At 48.2% G+C, this 25,956-nt stretch overlaps 3 pseudogenes; all 3 read left to right on the top strand.

The window, feature by feature from the left end:
* Positions 1-2,096: 2,096 nt before the first annotated feature.
* Positions 2,097-3,242, top strand: LOC144155619 (ataxin-7-like protein 1; annotated as a pseudogene).
* A 1,506-nt stretch (positions 3,243-4,748) lies between these two features.
* Positions 4,749-8,421, top strand: LOC144155612 (uncharacterized; annotated as a pseudogene).
* A 620-nt stretch (positions 8,422-9,041) lies between these two features.
* LOC144167163 (uncharacterized) lies at positions 9,042-10,476 on the top strand (annotated as a pseudogene).
* Positions 10,477-25,956: the final 15,480 nt, after the last annotated feature.

Raw genomic sequence — 25,956 nt, 5'->3', positions numbered from 1 at the left:
ACCGACTGCTTGCGGGCAGTGGGCACAGGCCAGAATCCACAGACCTTCGGCCTGGTGCGAACACGCTTTTTACGATACAGGCATGAGTGAGGCAAGCTCCAAATATGGGGGAAAAGTGCATGGCATTTGAGCGTCTGCGAGGACGCGGAGGGCGTTCATCCACTGCGTAGGCGTCGGCTGGTGATTGCTACGATTCCAAGCCGTCCTGGGAGGCTTATCTTAGGCATTTTACAGCCGACACCATGGCAGAAGCGCGGTACGACGATACTTAGATATTGAGAATGCCCATCCAACGATGCCGTCGGATGTCAAGCATGTTGTTTTACAGAACCGAAACCAAAACTTGTTTGAATGCTAACCAATCACAGTGCGTCTCCTCCCGTCGTCACAGCCTTTATTTGGTGCGGCCGCCGCAAACCGCGCATGGTAGTTTTTCTTCTTTCGCGCTTTGTAAAATAATTACCAACTTATCAACCGGATAAACGATGAAAAGTGTGCTAATTTGAGCCAGTCTACGCAGTGCAAGCAAAAACGGGAGCTTGACAAATTCACTTCAGTGTCCCTTTAAGAAAGGGAGAGAGAGAGAGGGAGAACAAATATGTTTACCTCTCCTAACTACGACCATATGTGGCCTCCCCCATCTTAATAAATGTAATTCAATTCAATTCAATTTATCAAGCAGAGGCTGATATGTGGACCTCGCCCCGTGGAAGGCATCCCTAGTCCAGGATGCCTTGACTTCGGGTGGCCGTCCGTGCTCGGGTCACAAGTTTGAGCAAGATATCCGGGCCTGGGGTGGCCAGGGAAGCCCTCCACTGCTCGAAGGTGGGGTTGGGAAGTGGGGGCAAGTCTGGAGTATACGTTGGCACACCCATATGATGTGATAGAGGGGGGCAGGCAGTAAGCGCAGAGGGAAGGTTGTTGGGTGGGGAAGATGAGGTGGAGGCGGGTGAGATGTGGGTATACGTATTCGTCTCTAGCCGCCGCCAAGTTGTAGCTTCCTCTCTGGAGAGGCGCCAGTGTGGAGGTGGGAGGTTGCGGCGAGTTTGCTTGTAATGAGAGAGAATCTCTGTGTAGCCGCTGAGTGGGTTGAGTTGGTCATGAGCTGGTAGGCATTGGCCACCGTCGGCAATGGCTATGTCTATCAAATCGCGAGCTGCGGCATGAGCCGCTTCATTGCCGGGGATGGCGGCGGTCCAGGAGCCCAGACGAGGCGGATATCAGGGGTTGTGGAGCAGCTTTTGAGGATCAGTAGGGCAGATAATGAAATGCGGCCAATCCGGTAGTTTCGGCAGTCTGTCTGCGAATCGGTGAGGGTAGAACTGGTTCAGGGCGGGAAGTGGCGGCCAGGGCATGCGCTATTTCTTCAGCGACACCGATTGAGGTTGTGGTAGTAGTGGCGGCATTGATGCATCAGCCCACTGGCATACGCAGGGAAGGGGGCGAGGGGGCCGCGCCCCCCCCCCCCCCCCCCCCGCGAAATATTTGGCATGGGGGGTGATTTTTAAGGCTTGAACTCGTTATATAAACGTTGATTATATAAACTTAGCCATTTCTTGATACTACGCTGTACCCACTCCTGATAACGAGGCCTCTCAAAGACCGGGAGGAATCAAGAGTGGGTCATCTTAAATTGAACCGTAACTCGGCTATTATGGACTCGACCTTGGCGCGTACACAAATTTGTTCTAGTTTAGGCACCAGGTAAGCGGTCTGCGAGCTTTCAGAAAGTGTGCGGAAATTATAATTTACGAACGAGCATTATACTGTACTTATAAGGGTTGCCACAGTGCTATTAACAAAAAAATCCCTAAAATAAAATATTTGATTTGATCTAATAAAACAACAATGAAATGTGCGTGTGAACGGAAAATCAGAACTTTAGAGTGTAGGGCTATCCACATTGGTAAAACAGGCGTAAAATGATTAGCGAAAATTTCAGTAGAGTACGTTGCAATCTACCTGCATGCTTAAAGCTTGCCTACGAAAGACACTGAAAATTTTTTCGACCAACACTTCTATATTTCTGCATTCAAGGGTATTGCCATTTAACAAAATAAATGTATATGACGGTATCGAATACTGTCACATTCAAAATGGCGGCTCCGAATAATGTGCCAGCGAGCGAGGGCCAGTCTTCAAATTCTTGGGAGGAAACTGAGGGCTTCAGGTCTACAGAAACGAACGAAGAGCCCGAAACGGAGCCAGTAAAAAAATACAGCGATGCCATGAAACTACGGAAAGAGGATATGCAGCTTTTCGGATTTTTCCATGCGTCAAATCAGTTCTAGTTAGTCGTCAGCGAACAATGTAACGAAGTCACCGAACCGCAAGCACTTCAAAATCCCTTGGAGCAGTGGCACGGCAGCATTGCCGTTTTTGGTCGCGGCGACTGCACCGCCGACCCCTCCGTGCTCCAGACAGCGGTAGTGGGAAGCAAGTTGTCGGGGCGCAGCTCCCCGTCGTCTTCGCCCTCATCTGCATCTCGGCACTCGGGAGGCCCAGGAGGGCAGTCGTCGAAGGCTCCCGCTGTCTTTTCGCTAACAGGTGGGCACAGGAATGTGCTGGAGCGGCTCAAGCGCAACAACCGCGCCATGGCCCCCGTGGTTCGCGTCGAGCGGATGGCGCTCCCCCCGGCCGCTCGAGGCCGGTGCCGCGCAGAACAGCTCGCACGGCCGCAAGAAGGAGCTGCCGTCCCCGCAGCCAACGTTACGTTACTAGAACCTATCTAGTAACGTTGCCCGCAGCAGCCGCCAACCCTGGCTCTCCGAGGTCCTTGGCTCATGTCCGGGCCGGGCCCAAGGCGGGCCAGCGACGCGGCCACGTGCAGGCACCGTGCCGGTGGCTGCGGCGGCGGCCGTGGACCCCCGCGACACTGCGACGGCTGCCCACGTGAAGAAGGTGGCTGGCGGTGCTTCGACAGCAGCCCGCATTGTTGCGGGGTCATCCCACGGAGGGAAGACGCAGCGGGAAAGGAAGCTGCTTGCTGCCTCGTAGGGATACGACCCAAACAATCCCTGTGATATCCTTATCGGAGACAGTGGCAACACTCGTTCATTCACTTGCAAAACGCACTCTTTAGGCGAGCCGTTGAAGGACGGCGTAAGAACTTCGACCAGTTCTTGACGCAACATCGAGCTGCAAAGGCGGCGGCCCCGAATTCCAGCAAATCAGCGCGCCCCCCGTCCTCGTCGTCGTCGGTTTTGATAAATGGTGGTGGTGGTGGTGGTAGTACCAGTTAGGTGGCGCTATACCCACTCGGGGGTATTGGCCAGGAAATGGGTCAAGCCATGTCCTGGCCGCATATATGACGAACCTTCACGCTCGCTTACATTTCGCTTCGTAGTAAAAGAACCTAATAACTACAGTCAAATCAAGATATAATGAATCACGCGGGACCACCGAAATTTGTTCGTTATTTTGAAATACCGTTGTAGTAAAAAAAAATAAAAATGTTGAGCTCACTTCAAAGCTGCTTTATTTGAAGAAATCAGTTATTTTCTTCTGGTGCGTGCAGCACGCACGACCGATAAGGAATGCCTCTACATATATTTCACCTTGCACAATACCTCATTGGCTACGTCACTGCACCGGGCAATTAAAGTGCGGCATTTGTTCATGTGCACTAAAAAATCAATGTTCGACACAATCTCATCTTCTTCTGTGTTCGGTGAACCACAGTCATCTTCCTTCGCGTCGTCCTCGCCATGGCCGCTCTCGTTTCTCCTCTGATTCATCCCTAGCTGCATTCATCTTTGGATCTCGCTAGAACTTCGCAGCAAAATCACCCAGAACAAAGAAGTACCAGCCCGCATGCGTGATTAGCGTGAAGAACAACCGACCGTCCACCAACACCCAATACAACGAGAGAGAAACAGAGGCAAACGCGACTAGGCCTGCTAGAAAACTGCACAATAAACCACAGCTTCGTGGAGGCGTTAGCTGTTGGCACTCGACATGGTGATGATGTTAGGTACTGCACACGGGGAATACACAGAGAAACGGCGGTTTCTGTTTCACGCAAGAGTTGCGGTGCTGTTACTTTTAGCCGAATTCGTAATACTCATGTTCGTCGATTATAACGGAGAAAATCAATTACGTGCGTTATTCTGAAATATACACTTTATTGAAATTCGTAATTTGAAATATTTTTACGTTGAAAATATAAGAAGTCTGGTGGGGATTCTTAAAATATTCGTAAATTTGAAAAAAAATCGTTGTTGTGGTGTTCGTAGAAACGATATTTGACTGTATAAGAAATATGGTGGTTGGCTATCTGGCATAAAATGTACTAAACTATTCTTATTTTCAACAAGAATGCGTAGAATTGACCTTAGATAACATATTGCAGCAAAAAAAATTGTAATTTTTTGTACTCTCCAGCTTCGGTCTTGTCACGATGTTTTCTGATTTTTTGTCGTGAAGAGATTTTCAAACAAACTGTGTTGTGTGGGTACTTACAACTTTGGAACCTTGATAAACAAACAATACATACCCGTTTCGTTGCCTGATACCGGCAAATAGGAAAAAAAATGCAGTTGCGGTTTCGCCGAGGCTTTCCTCCTCAACTCGTGAAGTGAGTCGTGACGTTTTGGTCAGCATCCAATCGCAGTTCCCCCTCGTCTGCACAACACGTCGGCATAGAGCGGGCTCGCAAAGGGTCAGATAAAGCTACAAGATCGTCTCCACGATGAAACTCGCCCTGCAACTGAATGGGAGATGTCTGATCTCCGACACGACTGATCAGCATGGTCGAGCTTTCGGTCAACAACGCGGGCGAGTGGCTCAGGCAGAAGTAACCACGTTTAAAGTACAGTGAACTAGAAGATTTTATAGTGGCAAGAGCGAAGCGGGCGTCTATGGGAGGCACTGTGTCAAAAAAAGCTGTCGGCCGCGCGTGGCGCTGCTGTGAGATTCGCGAGGCAGCTCAACTGGCTCGACCGGCGAGTTTACTGCTGTCAGGGCACCACAGGGGCGTAGCCGGGGGGGGGGGGGGGGGGGGGGGGGGGGGGGGGGGGGGGCACACCGGGCTTGTGCTCCCACCCCCGAAATGTTTCGTGCCAGGCTGGGGTGCGGTTTAAGTAGCCTGAAGAACCGCCTGAAGTCGCCTGCAGGCGCGGAACCTGAAGTTTTAAGGACATTCCTGCTCATATAAAGCTAAAAAGAAGAGCTACGTCAACGTCTGATCCCCGTGCCTGTTCCAGATGCTGTACATGTCAACATGTACAGACCGGCTGCATTTCGCGCCGGATACACAGAGGAGCAGTGGGAACCTGCCGCGAGCCGATCGAGGCAGTCCCGCTGTTTCGCTGGCGGAAAAGCACGGCCGGGGAATGGCGGAACAGCAGGAAAAGCCTCATATATGCATACATGCGGTCTGGACTTTAGTGTGCCATTCCTTGTCTTTACACTGGTACAAAGTATAATCACATGACAGAGCATGTCACTGTATTTTGTTCAGTCAACTATTAATCCTTGATATGTTTAGTTTTCTACCGACATCGCATTTCGCGGACTATTCCAGCTCCATAATTTCTGCTGTATGAAGAGCATTGCTTTGCCTATCTTGTATTTCCTCCACATCAACAAAACTCTTTATTGCGGAGCTTTGTCTTTTTGGCACTATTCCATTGTTTCCTTGACATCCCTCTTGGTTAGAATCAGCATTCTGTATTTGCTCAACGGGAATTTTACTGAAGCCATGTCTGTTCGATTTAATCGATAGAAATAGAATAAATCTAAGAAACGTGCAACAAGCTCAACATTCAACAGCAGTGCAATAAAGTGTTCCGCTAAGCGTAAGTTTACTATTCACGTTACTAGCACAAAAATAACAAAAAGGCGATTACTTAAGGACGAAGACGCATGTTTGCTAGCTTCACCGCCATAATATACGAATGTGCCGCACGTACAGTCCACTGTGATTCGAAGGTTACCGCGGGAAAGCTACTCTTTCAAATGAAGCGGACAGAACACCAGCTTTAGCAAATCTTTTATGCCAGTTTCGTAATCGTCGGCGTAGATAAAAGGCAACCAAGTCTGTGCTTGATAACAACGAATGTAAAAGCTTGAAACCCAAAGGGTGGCAAGTCAGTCATGCGGGCCACTGTTATAGCATGGAACAGTCAACAAGGGAAAGAAGAGTGCGAAATCTTTATTCTCATGGTTCCGAAACGAAACCGGACGGTGGCCCGCGTGGCCGCTCAATGCTGACGCGATAACCTTGAAATCGTGCTCGACTGAACTTCATAGCTGATAAGAAAACGTTTTAGCCTCTTTCCTAAAGGAAAATCTAAAACACGCTAATCTTGATAGTAAACACCCAGCGTGTGCCTCCACTTCCGCCTGATGAAATTCGGGGACCGGGCGCCACTCACGAGCACACTCATGATCACGCTCACGAGCGCGTGCCCGCATAACCACCTGCTCTACGGACGAACGAATCCCCTGTGGCCTACCCATAGACCAGCGAACGGGAATTTAGGCGATCATCATTATCATCATCATCTAAGCTTCTTAATGTGGGCTTTACTGTTAGCGTTCAGCATGCACAAATCGCAGGTTAAAGTCAGTTATTTCAAGCTTCGTTTGAAAAACAACGCGCAAGAAGCCTTGCCTACATATTTCCCCGTTCCATCTTTTGGTCGACCGCGCCCCCCCCCCCCCCCTCCCCCCGAAAAAAAATTCCTGGCTACGCACCTGGGGCACCTTGCCGGTGCGGCTTTCGATTCTTCTTGTATCTTTTTCTGTGCTAGAAGAAAATGAAGTTCTCGGTACCACCATGAACAAGAAAAGGAAGGCGGACACGCACTGTTTCTCCCCGGATTGCCGGTCAGGCTACCCCGTCCATCGCGTTGAGAACGGGCGGAAGATTTCGCTGTATCGGCGCCACAGGACGAAGACCGATGGAAGGTTTGGAAGCGGGACCTCAAGCGGAAAGGCAAACCTCTACCGGACACATCTGCGGTTTGCGAGAAGCACCTCGCAGACCATTTTGTTGCTCGTGATTATGTGCACGTGATCGACGGCAAGGAGGTACGAATTGCTCGAGGAAGGAATGGTCTTGCTGCAAATGCAGTGCCAACGCTTTTACCTGACCTGCCTGCATGCCTTTCCACAGCTGTGAAAAAACCAAGACCAGAGAGAAAGCGCTGCTTAGTTTCTGCGTCTGGATCGGCGAAGAAAGTTCGTCTCTCTCGTCACGATGAGCACGAAGCGAGCTTGCTGAACGACGAGAATTCTGACCCGAATGCGGGCGCTGTCGACAACTTGCAAGCGAACCCGCTCAAATCAGGTGACTTACAGGACCTTGACAACTGCTTAAGTGCTCCAAGGCTGTGGACAAAACTGACCCCTCCATACCTTGATCTCCTGGTGTATACTACACGCACAACAAAACAGCCCTTCAGTGTCTCTCACGAGAAAGATTCAGCTTAGATAACCACAGTGACGTTGTGGCGAGCTGTCATCTAGGCGGGAGAGAAAATAAGTACGGCGAAATCACCTCCCTTCTTGAAGCAACAAACATATTTCAAGAAGTTGACACGGAATTGCTGTGTGCAAGCGCTATGAGCAAGGACGTTATTGAGGCCTTGCTCAGAACCTGACAGAGAAGATGAAGCGCACACTTGCCCCCGCGAGTGACGGTGTGTTCAGCAAGAACTGTCTTGGAATGTTGACAGTCAAAGGCGTGTAATAATATTTTTAATAACTAAAGATGTACTTTCTGTTGTAGCTAAGATAGCCTGTTATTTTTTTCCATAACCTAATGCATACCCTTTATATTTAAAGCAACCTACATTCAAGGGGAAAACACTAGGCAAAACCTGTTAACCATTACCCACTTTCTAATAGCTATAGAATTTATTTTCCCTCCAGGTATCTGTTTTCTCTTGTTTGTTTGTCTTGCAAATAGTTCGAATTAAGAATTAAGTAGCTTAGTTTATGTTTTACATTTTGCAGAAACCATCTGTGTTCATTGTCGCTATTTTCGAAAGTCACTGCTGGCACGGAAGTCCAAGTTAAAGAAGAAACGTGTCACGCATAACTTGTCTCACAAGCTGCAAGTGGCCAATCAGAAGACAAAGCGAATTGCTATTGCTTCACGCTTGTGTACCCTGGCAGGCCAAGTGCAAGCCATGAAAGAAGAAAACGCTAAGCTAAGTTACGAGCTTTCCTTGGCCGAAATAAACAACTCCCCCAAAAGCAGCAAGAGGCAGCTCTACACATGTTTAAGGCAGCGAAGATGAAGAGTGTTAGAGGGATGAGGTACTTGAAGGAGTGGATTTTGGAGTGCCTCATCATGCACATGTAAAGGGCCAAAGCTTTACGAGGATATGCGGAGGAACAGAAAGTTCTTTTGCCAAGCAAAGTGGCCCTTCAGAAGTATCTCAGGTCTTACAGGACGGGATTTGGCTTTAATGCGAAAGTGATGAGCAAGCTCAAGCAGAAAGCATCTTCCATGGATACTATCAAAAGGCGCGGAGGGCTCATCGTTTACGAAATGAAGCTGTCCGGGAGTCTGTCAGCCTCATCGTCAGGGCACATACAAGGCTTCATTGACATTGGCCAGTTCACCCCCTGGAGTGACAAGCATAAAGTGGCAGACCATGGGATGGTCATAATGTTTGTGCCGTTCACTGGCATGTGAACCCAAATACTTGCTTCTTTTCCCACGCAGGGCAACATGAAGGGAAATTTGCTGTGAAAAGTGATGCTGGAGGCAGTGATCCTAGCTGAAAAGGCTGGCCTGTTTGTAGATTTCATCACATCTGACGGTGCGACCTGGAATCGAAACATGTGGTCCACGATGGGCCTTTACGCGACTTCATCCAGCACAAAATGCAAAGTGCAACACCTAGTGGACAACAAGCGGTCACTTGTCAAATGCATCAGGAATGGGCTACTCCAAGCAGACTTCACCACTCCTACAGGACCAGTAAGTACAGAAATTTATCCCTTCATCATAATGAGTATGCTTTTATAACCAGGAAACACATAAAAACAGCACTGCAGTGTCGTATGAAGCATTTTGCTCTTCCATGCTGGTATTGCTTCGTCCTGTAAAAGAGGCCTTGAAACTTGATGGCTTGAACGTGACCCTTCAGGCCATGCCCGGTATCACAACCCGCCACACTCAGCCCAACAACTTTGAGAAAATGAGGGTTACCTACGCTTTACAACTCTTCAGTGACACGGTCCTAAATGGCCTTTGTCTCTACAAAAATGACGTTGAGGCCAAATGCGGGAGCATCCAGCCTGTCTTGACCTTTTTCGGGTAAGATTAGTGCCTCAAGTACTGCTCGACATATATACAAGCTGTTAGCAGCATACTTTTATTGCATTTTTTGTTTTTATTTACCTTTCGCTTCAAATGAACCTTCCAACTCTTTGGCTAACTATTTTAAAATCTTATTGTGTGCTTTATTCATTTCAGCATGATGAGATACCTTATCGAAATAATGCCGTCTCGATTCCCCGCCGAAGCTCTTCGTCCAGATTCAACTGCCGTGGATAAGTTGTCATTTCTAGCCTACCTTGTTGAATGGGAGGTTTATGCAGCCAAGTACCGGGGCCGAGCGGAAAACCGGGGCCGCTTTTTGTCCGAGTCTACCGCAATTGGATTGAGGGTCACCATTTCAAGTGTCCTGTCGCTGCTGGACTACCTGAGTCAACAACTCGCGTACAAGTTCATCATAACATCAAGGCTGAGCCAGGACCCAGCTGAGAACGTTTTTGGCGTCGCAATGCAGTCGTCAGGCTGTAATACTCGCCCCACACCCAAGAAGTTTTTGATCACAGTTTCTTGCTTGAGTTTTTACAGCCTTGTCAAATCTGTGTCAGACGGGTATGCAGAGCCAGGCATTTTGACTGCACTGTCACTGCTTGGGGATGATGCTGCCGGTGGGGATGACCATACCAAACAGTTTCTGCTGGACCAGCTGATTCTTTGCAGTGCTGAACTGGCATTGAACAGCATTGAGAAAGCTGCACCAGATCATGTTGCCTGTGTGTCTGCAAAAAGTGATGAGCGGCTAATTTTTTACATTGCTGGATATGTAGCACGGGAGTTCTTGGCCAAAACCAGCTCTGATGCTTGTAAAAACGTTCTGCTTGCAGAAAAAAAATACATCAAAAACCTTCAAGCTGCTCAGCTAACACAGCTAAATGATAATGGAGGCATGTTGTACCCGTCGGGTTTCCTGTTTAGGTTCCTAAGAAAACCTGGAGAACCTTTTCACGGGTTGCTTCAGCTGCACAAGAGCTACGTCACGAAAGCATCATGGATGTAATTTGGCTAATCAAACCCCGACCACAGGACCGCGTTGGATAAGCTGACCCCGCTAAAATGCTTACTGCTAAGATGGTGGCATTTCTCGTTACCACTCGGCTGCACTTTTTCGTAAAATCACTCACCGAGCCAGGATGCAGAAGCCGGAAACGGCAAAATACCTGAAACTCAGCCGCTGTACATAGACTGCTCTTATCCCCATTTTGGCATTGATATGTCTACAGGGGAACCGTGTTTGTTTATCCAACTTGTCTGTGCCATTTTTGCATTTTTATGCCTACCGTTGTCATAATTTACTTCGCGAGAATTGTGTACTTGAGTAAAATTTATTGGAATTGTATCTGTTACAAATGGCTAGTTCTTTGAAATTGAACAAAGTTTTATTTTGTTGTCATGACCCCTTTAATGTGTTTTTGGTATTTTCACTTCACCACGCGAAAAGTAGAGTGCCCGTTTGATGTATTGAACTTCTGATAATGGTAGTTTTTGTTATCCAGCGAGCTATTTCTGTTCTAAATTTTATTTTTTCATAGTCGCATCAATGTTTGTCGTCTAAGAAAATTTAAAGTATAGCTGTATGTTTAAATGTTTTCAATTTGAAAGCCTTAGATTTCTGTTTCATGGAACACATGAGGTACATAGCATCATTGTAAGATCCACAAAATTGTACCGAACATTGGGGTGCTAGCCGGGAAGGGAGCACTGCAGCAGAAGGTTTGGAGGAGGCCTGCAAAGCTAAACAGCAGCGCCAAATGAGCTCTGCCACGTGAAATATGAGCTGCCTTCGGAGCTGAAGGTATTGACGTGTGTAAACAGGAGGCTTCTGGTGTTGGTGAGCCAGCGGAACAAAATTGGAAGACGCTGTCTATTGCGCTGGTCAAGTGGTGATGGGCACTTCCGCAAAGTTCGACAGAAAGTTCAAGAACAGATTAACAGAAGTTTCAACTAAACTCTCACCGTCCCGTTTTTGGAAAGTTCTACACACCTCCGTAATTGTTAAAACGTTCCTAGTATTTTTACTGTGATAAGTGAAAAGAAGACTGCCTGTTTCATTTATTGTACTCGTAATGGTAATTCGTGCAACCTGGCAAGCTATTTTTGTTTCACAACTGATTTGTTCATAGCCGCATCATTGCCTTTTAAATCCCGTCTTTCAAATTTCCTTTGAAATGTTTTAAGTGTATGTGTATGTTCCTGTTTTTTTTTTGGTTGTATGAAAAATAGACTGCCTGTGTAATGCTTTGTACTGCACTTGTGATCATTATTTGTGCTTTCTAGCTGGTTATTTTTGTTTGACATTTTACTTGATTAGTTCATAGTAACATCATTGTCTTACGCGTCAAAAAATGACTTGGCATTTATTTACAACCCGAATAAATGTTGTATCAAGTGTTGCCGAAATAATTATTTCATTTGTCATTTTGTCACACAGCCTCTTCTTCATAAAAACTATTCTCCTGGTTAAAATACAGTGGAACTCCAAGTGCTGAAAGCGATACTGACAGGGCTATTAGTTTCGTCTACAGACTAGTCTAGTCGTGCAAACGTTGTCCGCATGTGAACCAACCGGAAGAAGTCCTGCTCTACTGAAAAACGAGTGCCCCTCACCGCACGCATTTAAATGGAATGCTGCCCATAAGACAACAGAATGCCGATAATCGAAACCCGGAAGTATTGCGGCTACAGCCACTAAATTATGACTCTGGTCAAGGGCGTCACCAGTCGGGGCACGATAATGACAAATGGATTGATTGTGGGGGTTTAACGCGACGCAGGCGATGACGTGCACCATAGTGGAGGGCTCCGGATTAATTTTGACCACCTGGGGATCTTTAACGTGCGCCGAAATCTTGTACACACAGGCGTTTTTGCTTTTCACCTGCATCAGAACAGCGGCCGCCACGGCCGGGAATCGAACCCGCGACCTCGTGCTCAGCAGCACAACGCCTTAGCCACTGAGCCACCGCGGCGGGTACGATAACGACAAAGAATTCATATCAGTTATTAGTGATTTGAAGCTGAGGTGCTCTAAGAAAACACGAGGCATATTACAAAAAAAAAAAAATCCCGTCCGTTTCCCGTTCCCTTTCGCGATGCAACGTTGCGAGGTCGACGGGGGCTGCACATAATACTGCTCTTCACAGCACAGGCTCGCGAAGCGTTCAGTACATAATCTCAGCGCGCAAAACCGATCGCCAGGTTAGTTGATTTTAGGTGCACGTTGTTAAAGTGCGATGCAACGGAGAAAGGAAAGAAATAAGCTTGCGGAGCTGTTCGAAAGATGCCTAAATCCCCGCTGCAGCACACGCCAGCGCCGTCTGCGGCCGGCAGCTTCCGGAGCCTTACAAGGAAAGGCGCGCTTTTGCCACTACAAAGTATTCTAGTTCAGTGTATTTAAAGTAAATTGGTTAATCGTAAACTTTTTACGCTGTTTCGCACGAGTCTAAACATGTGTAAACTGTCGTTCTTCTTGCCCGTGTTCTTGAACAAGCTTGCCGACGTCTGTCTCACGTAGCCTGTAATGGGAGTTGCGCGAACGTTAAACTTCTGACTTGACGAAATAACTGACCGAAAGCTTAAAATGAGAATTTACTAGCGAGAAGGAGCTGTGATACAGCGCCGAGTCGCGGAGTCCCATTATCACACAGTTCAATTGCTTTCCTGTTTCCTCCAATAAACAATGCTGTTAACGTTGTTTCGCTGATTGGGAATGTTCTGCTTTGGCTTATTGCAGAAGCGTTCAACAGTAAGTTGGCGGAAAAAGCTCTGGGTTGATTAGAATCTATGAAAACACACCGGAGCGCTGGGTTACAAATGCGAAGCAGCTTTTATGCCGCAGCTTTTTGCCGCACGCCGTGCTTTTGTCGACAGCGTAGTGGATAAAGTGTCTGACTTCAATGCAGGCTGGTCCTATAACATTACGCTGGCCCGGCGGCCCCAAGCTCAAATCGCACACAGGACACATTTTTTTTGCTTGATCCGTGTTGTGCCATTCGATACAAAAAAGGTAATATTCCGAAGGGTATTCGGCAAAACAACGTGAACTTCAGCAAGGAAACTGGCTGCAAACCGTACAAACAGCCAGTAGGTCTGAGTTCTGCTACAATTGTTGCAAGGCAACTAAGCGGTCGCGACACCGGAAACGTCGATAGAAAACTGTTTATGGCAACGAATTAAGGATGCTTTATTTTTAAAATATCGCATTTGCAGCTATACAGAACAAGGTACACAAGCTGTACACAGCTTTCTGTACAGCTGTACACAAAGAGCGGTTAACTGTTTTAACTCTCGAATGCTCTTACTGTGACGTCATTGCTAGTAGCGCTGCCGCCCGAAGATGCACGCATGGTCGCTTGCGATGCGCCTCAAAACGAGAATTTCAAAGGCGTCTCCTAAATTCCAGAAGCAATGAACTGTGATAATCTTTGTGATTTATATTTTCAAAAGGTCATTTAAGCAGACAAAATTTACAAAGGCAAATGCATTTTCTCTTCACGACCCCTTTAAAGCAAAAGGTGAACACGCGTGAAAAACCCAGCTACGATCCTCTTAGAGCAGTTGAATGCCCACAGTTGAATTCCCACGTGCCGCCAACTTTTCAAATTCATCTCTGCGGGCAGGCGTGCGGGAGAGTGACACTTCTACTCACTACTTGAAGTCACAACCTGGCACAAAACACCACCTTGGCGTTTGGGAATTCGGGATGTCCTTGGCCCTTGGGAATTCGGGATGTCGGTGTCTCCTGTCGTCGTCGCCGCTTCAAGTAGCCACGGTACCAGTGTTGTACACGTTCCTCTAAAATAGGAACGAAAGCTCGTTCCTCGTTCCTTCCAAAGTTTGGAACGAGTTCCCGTTACAAGTTCCTTTATTGCGAAAGGAACGCGTTCCAGTTACACTTGGAAAACTGGAACGTGTCGTTACATTAACGTTACAATTAGGTTTTTAAATTAAAATACAGTGTCCAATAATCCTGGGGCGAAATTCGGTGAGAAATTTAAAACTCACTTAGAACGACGTATATTCTACGAATATTAACACCGCCGGCAGCAGATTATCTGGAGATAAAAATAATCAAAAGAAAATCTCCTAGGCGAATTTTTTCAGGGAGCACCGGACAAACTCCAGACGGCTCTAGGAGATTTCGGTGTAGGATGAGGATGTTTCGGTGCGGAAATTTCGGTGTACGGACATATTGGTGTACGGACATTTCGGTGCGCAAACTTTTCGGCGACCAAATTATCCGGTGCTTGCCTGTTTGCGACAGCCGTTGTATTTTTATTTCCACTTAACCTGGGTTATGGACAACAATCTGGAGCGGTGAATTTATTTTTTGATTTTTTATAGAAATTCTGCATTTATATATTTTTGTTTAATACCTATTCCTGGGGACACCTGTTATGCAGCCGATTGGATTCTTTAGCACACGTTCTTTTTTTCATTTACGACGACAGGTTTTTAATTTATATTCGCTCTTTTTTAGCTAAGACAATTAACGGGTGTTTACGATGGTGCTACACCTTTTTTGTATTTTTTTAAAATTACACAACCTCAGAGTACATAAATTGCATGCACACTCTCAATATCCAAAACGTAACAAACACTAGCTAGCCCCGCAGAATGCAAAAAACCTTATGGAGGGTATTACGTAGACTGGGCTGCCTTGCTAAAATGAATTTGCGAACACTGGTCTAGGATATTGTCGTGGAGGAAGAACGGCCCTTTTTGAAAACAGCCGCAGCTTCTAATGTCCTAAATGTTTATTAAGCCCGTACGGGTTGTGCATACAAATTGCACCCATCCTATCCGGGAAAACCAACCTTTACATGCCTACATTCACCACATTTTAATTCTTCGTCCTACCCCCCCCCCCCCCCCCCACTCCGCCTGCACGCTCGAATCCTGACCAGATTTCTTTTTCAGTCATATTATTTTCGGTTTCCCCTGAAAATCCTACAGGGGTGGCGGAGTACACGCTCTCCGAAGCCTCACCGCAGTGATACAGTAAAAAGCTTTACATTCACCAGGAGCTCACGAAACCTCTATAATTTGCAACAAAAAGCCACCCAAAAAGGCCGTTGAGAACACAATGACAACTATCGTTTGCTGGCTACAGACGGTGCCCCCACTCCAGGAATCGCTCTTTCTTCGCCTTCAGTCTCCCCATTGGGAATTAACTCTTCAAGTCGCGCATATCATGGACACCACATGCATACATTGCTTTGTCCCATTATAAGGAGCAAAAAAAAAAATGAATAGGCTAGTGTGACGAGAGCGGCAACAGTAGTCGTCTTCAAGTTTTCGAAGTCCTGTTGACGCAATGGTTGACCACAAGTGACACCCCTCTCTCTCTACCAAGGGCGCTGGTAGCCGGTGGGGCTCAGCCTTCCCCTCCTCTAAGTAACGCCACCGTAAGTGCGATCGTTGGTTGGTTAGTTTTAACAGTTTTAAGTAGAACCGACACCGAATGCAACGAATACGAGATTGACTGAGAAAATAATTGAAACGGAATGCACACACGCTTAATCTAGACTAAACCTGGACGTTGACTTCGAATTTTGCGAGAACGTTACGCCTACTTGCACTTCACTGAGAACTTGTACGAAATCTTAAATTTTTGTAGTAAAAAAATTGATATCAAACGCAAAGTTTTACCAAAATAACAAAATTATTTTATGCATTTTAATTTTGTAAGTAAAAAAACACTAAAAAGACATATTGCTTATATTTAAAATTTTTAAAACACTGTGTGTCTTTTTTACATTTAAGAAAAGTCTGATTAATTTTAAAATTTTATTAATAAAACTTCCAAACATTCGCCGGAGGACGCTGAACGTTTTATTTGAGTCAGAAACAGTGCAAGGCAACGGTGCAGAGAAACTTCTGGGGTGTCAATGCAGCGCAGAGGCGTGGTTTTGCGGTTTTGCGCACTATGGCTGCACCCATAAAATTTCATACTAATAATTATAAAGGGAAGTCTGGCGCCGTGGTCTGGCGCTGCAATTGCGGGCCGCCGTGGGGGATAGGGGAGGGGGGCATTGCAGCTAGCGACGTTCCTTGCCAACTGGGCTAGGATGCGAGGTGTGAAGACCGGCCTCCAAAGGCTGGCGCTAAAACGCGTTCCTGCCGCACGTCTGCGCTGCGGGCAGGGTCACCATCGTTTCTTCCGGCGCTTGCATACCTCCGCGCGGGGAAATAATCTGTCGCGCTTAGTTTTAGATGCGACTGCATCTCATTCACTCGCCTTGTCCCTGCATCCGGCGTCGGCGTTGTTGTCGGCGTCCGCCCCTCCCCCATTCTCCTCGCCGCGTGAGCTGCGCTATCCGCCGCTCACCCTCTCTCCTCTCCGATAGCGAACACTCTCTCGCGAGGGGCACTGGATTGGATTCGAATGAATTGGCTTGGCTTGGCTTGGCTTGGCTTGAATTTTATTGGATTGGATTGGATTAAAGTGGATTGTGTTGGATTGTGTTGGATTGTGTTGCGTCATAGCCGCGGCAGACGCACTGAAGCCGGCGCGTCCACTCACCGTTATGCGCGCTATAAAACGCGGTGCCTGCGCCGCTCCGCCCCATCGTTCCAGCGCCGTTCCTCCGCTGTACAACGCTGCAACGTGAACACCTATGCGTCGCATCTACAAAGGGGTTACCGCGAGGGGAGGTGGGAGATTTTTTTCCGCTTGAATACTCTTTCGATGATGACGACTATATATATTTTTAACAGCAGAGCTGTTTAGGCCGAGCTGTGTCCGTCCGTCGCACGAAAATGCCTCGATGCCTCAAGAACAAAAATTTGGTTAGGCAGGTCTCGGTAGCCAAACCCGGGACCTTTGCGCCGTGAAACCTCCAATCAAACCACTGGGCCACCCCCAAAGGCCCGAAGGGTATAGGCTCCGGACAGCGAAGTTTGCCGCGCGAGCGCAGCGCCAGCCGCGACAGACACGCGCAACTCTGGGGCGGTCCCGCCGCGCCGACCGCCCACAGCGCCAGTGAACGCAACCTTGAAAAAAACGCTTGTTATAACGTTATTTGCGCGTATATGTATTTCATAGTGCAATAAAGTCGTGAAAAATGTTATATAGTCGCGGGAAACCTCCAAATAAAACGGGGCACTGATAAAATGCTGTCGCCTCGCTGCCGAGCCGCAGGCTAGCACAACTGGGAAGCATGTGTTCAAGGCTTCGCATTCTCCCGCGGATTCTTCTTCTCTGTTTCTTTTTTTCGCAGATACCGAGCATGGTTACTGAATCTTGAAAGGCCCACAATAAGCGAGCGGATTACATGCTGCCGTGGGGTGCGATCAGCTTGTTAGTAGGCTGGTTAGCAGGCGGTCAATACACATAAGTGCGCTCTAAATTTGGTAACAAAGAGGGCCCCCAAGCACAGTTATAGCATTGTAGTTTTATCACCCAGCGGTTCTACTCTGCTTCATCTAATATTCCACGTACTTATACCGCCGAATTAAATACATATAACCACATATGGGGCGCGGACACTTATAGGCGTTAATGTTCCCAGATGTATCGCGAGCTTTTGGATAGCATAAAATCACCGCCTCTTCGTGCAAAAGAAACGATGAAATTGTTGTCTAAGCCACTGAAAAGCTAAGAAAAATAGAGCTAAGGCGTGCCAAAATAAAAGTTGGAACAGTATGTACACAGGAAAAAGAAATTCACGTACGGGGAGGAGGAGGAGGAGGAGGACAAGCTTTATTTATTCCATCCGTTGTTATTGCGGTCACTCTGGACCAGTGAGGGGTGTACTCAGGGAACGAAATTTTTCTCCCGTGACTTTTGTTGTAAAGGTGTTGACGGAAAAAAAGCGCTACTATTCCTTCCTAACGGAGATCTCCTGCTGAACCCGTTGGCGTGGAGAGAAAAAAAAAACCCGAATAAGAATATTCAGTAATTTATTCCGATACGCCTATTAGATGTTCTGCTTACAACAAAACTTAGCAGGGCCTTCCCATCCCTGCCCAAAGGAATTCCTTGTGATAGCCTTCTCGTGAAGAGTTTCTTTTTTGTGGGCGCGTTTACATGCATGCAACTAGCGTACTGGGCTACAACTGGAAGCCCAAAATTTCTCGGCGAAGCGGGCACTTATTAACGTCCGCAGTATCGCTATACTCAAACAAACGTGAATTTCATACTTTTACGTGTATGGAGCATCACATTCGGATCGAAGACCTATATGTAACTCCCATAGTTCTGCAGCCGCATCCAAGTGCACTCACATGGATGGAATACCCCGCGCGGAAACATCGCGCAGCGTCTGATATATTTTCAGACATGGCCTCCTCTTTTGTGAATTAAACGATATAAATTACGTGTATACTTTCGAAGCGAAACATGCTGATCTTGAGAAAGGTTTGCCCCGCAGGCAGGCTGTATAAGCGTTTCTCTTCTGGGCATCACTCCTATGCGGCCTTTATATGCCTTCCTATACGCGAGTTCAACCGAATAAATCCTTCTCCATTCACATGCAGTATGTGGCAGGATTACTTTACAATCTCTTACTTCGTTTTAAACCCAAAAGGGGCGACTAGTATGCTAAATCCGCGCTGCAAAAAGAAGAGCGCCCCCGAACTAGCAGCGTACCGGCTTGCGGGGACCGACTCAGCGTTGCGCATATCTGCCGAAGGGGGCGCTGGGTGTCGCGGGCTCCGTGTCGCCCTCTGGGCGCTGTCCGGAGCCTATAGGATTAGTAACGGCGGGGAACGATAGCATGTGCAGCCAATTGAAGAAAAAAAAAAAAACGCTTCCGTGTTCTGAATCGAACTGCAGAGTACCTCGCCTTAAAGGGGCCCTGAAAGGCGTTTTGAGCACACTAAATGAACTAGCGCAATCGTTAGATTGGGTCGTCAACGTCACCTGTGCCAAGTATTACTCTTTTACGCGCAGCGGAAAGCTCACACTTTTGTTGCAAAATTTGTCGCTTTTTTCTCACCCTTCCCTTCGTGTTTTTGGACGCCGCCATCTGCACATGTCTACGTCATCGATTCCCAGATGTTCGTCATGAGCTAGACATCCTGCTATTGGGCGACTTTTTCACGCACTTCCGGCGAAGAGATGAGTCGTCTGCTCAGCGTCGGCTCGCCGGCTGATCTGCCAGCCTAGTGCCGGAGTGCTTGGACATTTTACGACAAACGAAACAAGTGTAAACAAACGCTTAACCGTTTGTATCGAATGCAACACGTCCATAACACGACATGGATATTATCTTACCTGAGTACGTTCCATATAAAAAGCTTCGTTGAAGCCGCGTGGCACTTCTTTCGTGCAATCGCAGAGAACGCCCTGAGTCAAATGCCCCGGTTTGGCGCACACATTTTATTCAACTTCAAAACAATCCAGAGATGCGTTTCGAACGAACATAGCGTCACAACGTGCGTTGGAATTGTGAACCGCGATTGCGAAACGATGGGTTGCCTCCTCGTGCCCGTCGTAAATTCGGCACTCACCTCGAGCGCGGTTTGCAGGGACGAACAGCAAGTCACTTAAAGGGGCCCTGAAAGGCGTTTTGAGCACACTAAATTGACTAGCGCAATCGTTAGATTGGGTCGTCAACATCATCTGTACCAAGTATTACTCTTTTATGCGCAGCGGAAAGCTCACACTTTTGTTGCAAAGTTTGTCGCTTTTTTCTCACCCTTTCCTTCGTGTTTTTGGACGCCGCCATCTTCACATGTCTACATCATCGATTCCCAGATGTTCGTCATGAGCTAGACATCCTGCTATTGGGCGGCTTTTTCACGCACTTCCGGCAAAGAGATGAGTCGTCTGCTCTGCGTCGGCTCGCCGGCTGATCTGCCATCGGAGTACCGGAGTGCTTGGACGTCTTACGACAAACGAAACAAGTGTAAACAAACGCTTAACCGTTTGTATTGAATGCAACAGGGCCATAACACGACATGAATATTCTCTTACTTGAGTACGTTCCATAAAGAAAGCGTTGAAGCCCCGTGGCACTTCTTTCTTGCAATCGCAGAGAACGCCCTGAGCCGAATGCCGGGTTTGACGCATACATTTTATTCAACTTCCAAACAATCCAGAGATGCGTTTCGAGCGAACACAACGTCACAACATGCGTTGCAAGTCCGAACCGCGATTGACAGACGATGGGTTGCCTCCTCCTGCCCCTCGTAAATTCGGTACTCACCTCGCGCGCGGTTTGCGGGGACGAACAGCAAGTCACTTAACTCTGGCGCACAAGCCGAGATGGCTTTTAGCCACGCACACTGCACATACCCCATGCGAGGTTGAGTCGTACGCCGCTTGAGAAAGATAATCCAGACCATGGGAAGCACTATCCACCCGCAGAAGCACAACGTCGCATTTCATCGCGAAACAAAGGCGTCCACAACACACACACCATCGCCTCCTGTAATGCCAAACGCATCTCGCACTTCCCAATGGGAGTGAGTAGTATGTCTGCAGTGCCCATATGGCGCGAGGTGGGCCCCAAGCTGAACCGGGATCACGCAACCGTAACTGACTTCTAGAGCGGTTTGTGCCTTGTTGCCAGGGCAACCGATGTTTGATATTGTCAAAGAATTGGTGCTCGCTCCAGCGCTAGAAAGCTCAGAGCCGCGCCGGAGCATGTTTTGCCAACGTTGCCGCTCTCCAACACGCGTCGCCCCAAGCTTAACTGGTCACATGATTGAAGCGGTTTGTGCTCGGGTTCTGTATCGGTTTAAAATGTCTTTTTCACATGCCGCCGGCAGGAATTACCACCGCCACAAAATAAGACCCGGAACCAGCGGGACCACATCTGATACGGCGCTTTTTGGATAAACAGTGCGCTGTGCATCCAAGGGAGCGCAGGATCCTTCCCGTGCGGCTGCGAGTTCGCCGCCGATAAAAAGTCGCGTGCCGCCGATAGCAAAGTTCTGCAGCAACGTACACCGCGAAAGGGCAAGGCCAGGCCGCCGCACGCATGGGGCCAGATTTTTCGTTCGCTTTTCCAGCCTTGAGCAGAGTGCGTGATTCATGGTGTCAACAAATCTTTCCCGTAGCAGACGGGTGTGTGAGCAGCGCAATAGCGGAAGTACGTCACCGCGGAGGAGCACAGCATCATGGGAGGGAAGGCTCGCTCGCCGTCAACAGCGGAGAGTAAGTTGAAAGGAGGAGGAAACGCGGCGCGACGATAATGCGCGGTTTTTGATTTACGATTTCTCAGCTAATACTCATCGCTTCAACAAAATTCTTGCGGGGGGAGATTGCTAATACATTGCTCTATTTGGTTACACGTACATCCACGCATCGGCGGAAGGTATTTCAGGACCCCTTTAACTCTGGCGCACAAGCCGAGATGGCTTTTAGACACGCACACTGCGCATACCCCATGCGAGGTTGAGTCGTACGTCGCTCGAGAAAGATAATCCAGAACATGGAAAGCACTATTCACCCGCAGAAGCACAACGTCGCATTTCATCGCGAAACAAAGGCGTCCACAACACACACACCATCGCCTCCTGTAATGCCAAACGCATCTCGCACTTCCTAATGGGAGTGAGTGGTACGCCTGCAGTGCCCACTTGTCGCGTGGTGGGGCCCCGAGCTGAACCGGGATCACGGAACCGTAACAAACTTCTAGAGTGGTTTGTGCCTTGTTGCCAAGGCAACCGATGTTTGAGATTGTCAAATAAATGGCGCTCGCTCCTGCGCTAGAAATAGAGAGTACACTCTACTAGAAAGCTCAGAGACGCGGCGGAGCATGTTTTGCCAACGTTGCCGCTCTCCACCACGCGTCGCCCCAAGCTGAACTGGTCACATGATTGAAGCATTTTGTGCGCGGGTTCTGTATCGTTTTAAAATGTCTTTTTCACATGCCGCCGGCAGGAGTTAACACCGCTGCAAAATAAGACCCGGCACCAGCGGGGCCACATATGATACGGCGCTTTTTGGATAAACAATGCGCGGTGCATCAAAGAGAACGAGCGCACGATCCTCCCCGTGCGGCTGCGAGTTCACCGCCCAGCAACGTACAGCGCGAAAGGGCAAGGCCAGGCCGCCGCACACATGCGGCCAGATTTTTCGTTCGCTTTTCCAGCCTTGAGCGGAGTGCGGGATTCATGGTGTCAACAAAGCTTGCCCGTAGCAGACGGCAGTATGAGCAGCGCAATAGCGGAAGTACGTCACCGCTGAGGACCGCAGCATCATGGGAGGCAAGGCTCGCGCGCCGTCAATTAGCGGTGAGAAGTTTGAGTGGCGCCCTCTGGCTCTGACGTCGGCTTAGGGACTCGCGCCGCTGTCGTCTGCTACGCTCCGCTTGTGAGGGGCAGCAGTGCCTGCGCTAGAAATCGCCCACTTTGATGGTTTAATGTATTAAAAAGCCTATTTTCAGTGATTCAGTTATTTGTGCCAGCTTCTGACACATCTGAATAATTTCAAGCTGTATACTCCACAAGTTTGCAACACACGAAAAGAGAGAGAACAAAGAGCAGCGGTCAGAAGATCGTGTGTAACTCGTCCTTTCTAGCTTATTCTCGAGGTTCCGCGCTCAGAGTTTCTCGGTAAGTATTCAAAATGCGAAGGCTTCTTTCAGTATTTCTGAGATGTTCTTACGAACACTAAGAGTCCAATGCTACGTGCCAAGCAGCGGGCCCCTACACGCGCATCGCACAGCAGGAAATAAAACTGCTGTCTTCTACGTCTTTCGTCGTTCTTGACTTGTATAAGATGAATGTTTCTTGTCTTTTTTTTTTGTGCCCAACGCATTAATTTTTCTGAACCGTCCCAAACATCTTATTAGTAGGTTTGGGGATGTTTGGGAGGCTCACAAAGATATAGTGTGGATATTTTCGTCAGGCTGTATGGCATCCGTTCCCTTCTTCACAAATTGGCTTTCGTCATGGCTGCGTGCAAGAAGGTGCCTGTCGGCAGCGGGCGTTGTTTATTCACATCCGAATACAGGAAGGTTAAATTTGTGCTACGCCACCGCGATCGTGAGACAACGTTGTCCAGAGTACTCGAAGGCGGATTTTGTGCTCCGAATTTCTATTGTAACCATCGTTATCATAACGAACTGGCTCTCAACCCGAACAATTATGACACGATTACGGTGTTGAAGGCTTTATACACTCGCTAACGAACGTAATAAGTAGTATACGTGCGTATTTTACAAGAATCGAAACCGATTAACATTTCCAAGCAGCTCTTAATCTTTTTCCAACCCTTCCAGGCGTAAAGAACAAATCCTGGTCTACTTGGGATGGCGTTCCATGAATTCAAGAAAATTACTCTTACTTTCTTGTCTTGGACTGAGGACCCGGCCCACTAATCAGCTCGACTTTACATTAAATAAATTTTTCTCCTCCTCCTCCTCCTCCTCCTCCTCCTTCGCAATGCAGTTTTCCTATAACGCATATCTGACTATTGGGGCGATATGGCTGTGAGAAATGAAACCGAAATATCACCCAGGTCTGAAAAAACATAGTGTTACTGTATCTTTACCGTAGACGTGACTCGTTTTGCTGAATAAACCTCCATACTGGTTAGAAGCCTGGTATAAAACGAGCACTCGCCTATGCACACAGTACGTTATTTGGAACTCAACCTCCATTTTTTGCGCGCCATATATAGCGCATGTCGGCATACTTTCATGCCATGACAACGTAAAGTGGTGTGATATAATACTTTCGAGCGTTCGGAAAGGTTGCAAATGATTATCGGGAACTGTAATTCCTTCTGCCAAATTCGACAGCCCCGAAGGCCTGGAATTTGTTTTGGTCTTCTATTTTCGCTATTGTCGGTTACTATCAGCTGGCTGTTCACTTTGTTCGAAAGATTGCTGAATACAGAAGCTGACGCCCAGCTCCGACTCTTCACGCTCCGCACCGGTCCGGCTTCGCAAGGAATGAGGAATGGGGCGACGCTGGCAATGTTTCTTCCATAGCGGTATCCAAAACTATACTTCAACTCACGCCTTGAGCTAGTGTATGCGATTTTAAGTCTTTTATTACCATAAAAATTTACGCACACGCGAAATCTGGTGCGGAGAAGCATCATACGGGAACCGAGCGCAAAGAAACAATACGGAGAGCGAGCCCGACTGAAGCAGACGACAAATGCGAGAATCCCTAAGCTGACGTCATGGAGGCGCGCTTCGCAGCGCCGCCCGTGGTCGCGCTCACCGCCAATAGCGGAGAGAAGTAGAAAGGAGGAGGAAACGCGGAGCGACGATAATGCGCAGTTTTTGATTTACGATTTCTCAGCTAGTACTCATCGCTTTAACAAAATTCTTGCGGGAGGAGATTGCTAATACATTGCTTTATTTGGTTACATGTACATCCATGCATCGGCGGAAGGTTTAAAAAACCGGCGTCGATCCCATTAAGCTATCTTTTTTTCTTTATTGCATGGGAGAATACGCTCTAACAAGACTGCACGAGAACGGCACCTAATCAAGCAAGCAGGATAACACACTAAAATTAGGAAAAGCACAAATACATCAAAATTCAGGCAAAAGCTTATTTAGCGACGCTAGTGCGGACCACTCCTTGCTTCCCTGGCCATACCGTGACGAGTCAATCTCCTCTGCTGAGAACGACTGTCCCGGATACAAAGGGGCACAATGTGGGCTGACCTTACCCTAGACCCGGGCGCTTCGTTTTGTGTAAGCACAAATGCGTTAGGACAGGCATTGAGTCGTGAATGTTTTAAAAAGTGGCACGTCCGAAGGTTATGCGCCTTTGTTCACAGGCGACGTACTAGGCATAACAGGCAGCACGGCGCGAGCCGGAAAAATTTCGGGGGGGAGGGGGGGAAGGGGGGCTTAAGCCCGGTCAGCCACCCCACTGGCTTCGCCACTGCACTGCTCCTGTTCTCTCAATGGAATTCGTCACAAGAGTTGCACGACCGTCCGCCATCTTGTTATCCGGATTGCTGCGGGAAAGCCGCCCGCCGCGCGTGTAGGAGCCGCACCGCCACGCTTCTCACGGCGGTCGGCACGCGGTGGTGCGCACCGGTCGGCCATTTTCCGGCGACCGGTGCGCCACAGGGCGGGTATTTCATGGGGACTGCCGGTGAGAGCAGACGACGCCGCAGTCACAAACTGCAGCTCCGTGCCGTGCGTGGGTATCGGACGTCTTAGCGGAATCGAAAATCGATAAGTGTTATTTCGGTATGTCAGCAGCGCGAAGTTTATTAGTACTTTAAGGAGAATGTGCAAAGCGTCCGAGAGCTCTCAGGTAAATTCAGTTTCCAACCCGCTAAGGCGGCGTGCCACCCGTCACGCGCTTTGTTCTGACGGGGGTTGCCTTTGAGGCTACGGTTCGCCGTGCCAGCGAGACGCACGACTTTTTTTCACCACTTGATGTTTGTTCTCTTAATTTTTGGCAGGTGGCCGTCATTGACCTATACTTGCAATATACAGAAGATACTCGTACGGGTGTCATTACGCCGTTGTTGGCTGCACCAACAATCAGCGTAATCGCAAAGTGCTCATACAAGAAATGTGCGAAGTGCACCACGACAAAAGAAGTGTCTGCAAGTGCGGAGTATATTCGCTGCACATATTTCCTGCGTCCCTTGAGTGCCACTGCGATTGGGTCGTCGCGTTGAATCGGAAAGACTTCGAACCTAGCAAATTTGCGAGAGTAAGCACGATCGTAGGCTTCCTAATTTGGAAGCGCTGTTTATTCACCCTCAGGCTCAATACGTATCGCAC

This window comes from Haemaphysalis longicornis, unplaced genomic scaffold (assembly GCF_048455015.1).
Source record: "Haemaphysalis longicornis isolate Haplotype H1 unplaced genomic scaffold, Haemaphysalis longicornis Haplotype H1 scaffold_1, whole genome shotgun sequence".
Lineage (NCBI taxonomy): Eukaryota > Metazoa > Arthropoda > Arachnida > Ixodida > Ixodidae > Haemaphysalis > Haemaphysalis longicornis.
Note: the sequence above shows the minus strand (reverse complement) of the source record. Positions and strands in the feature narration are given on the sequence as shown.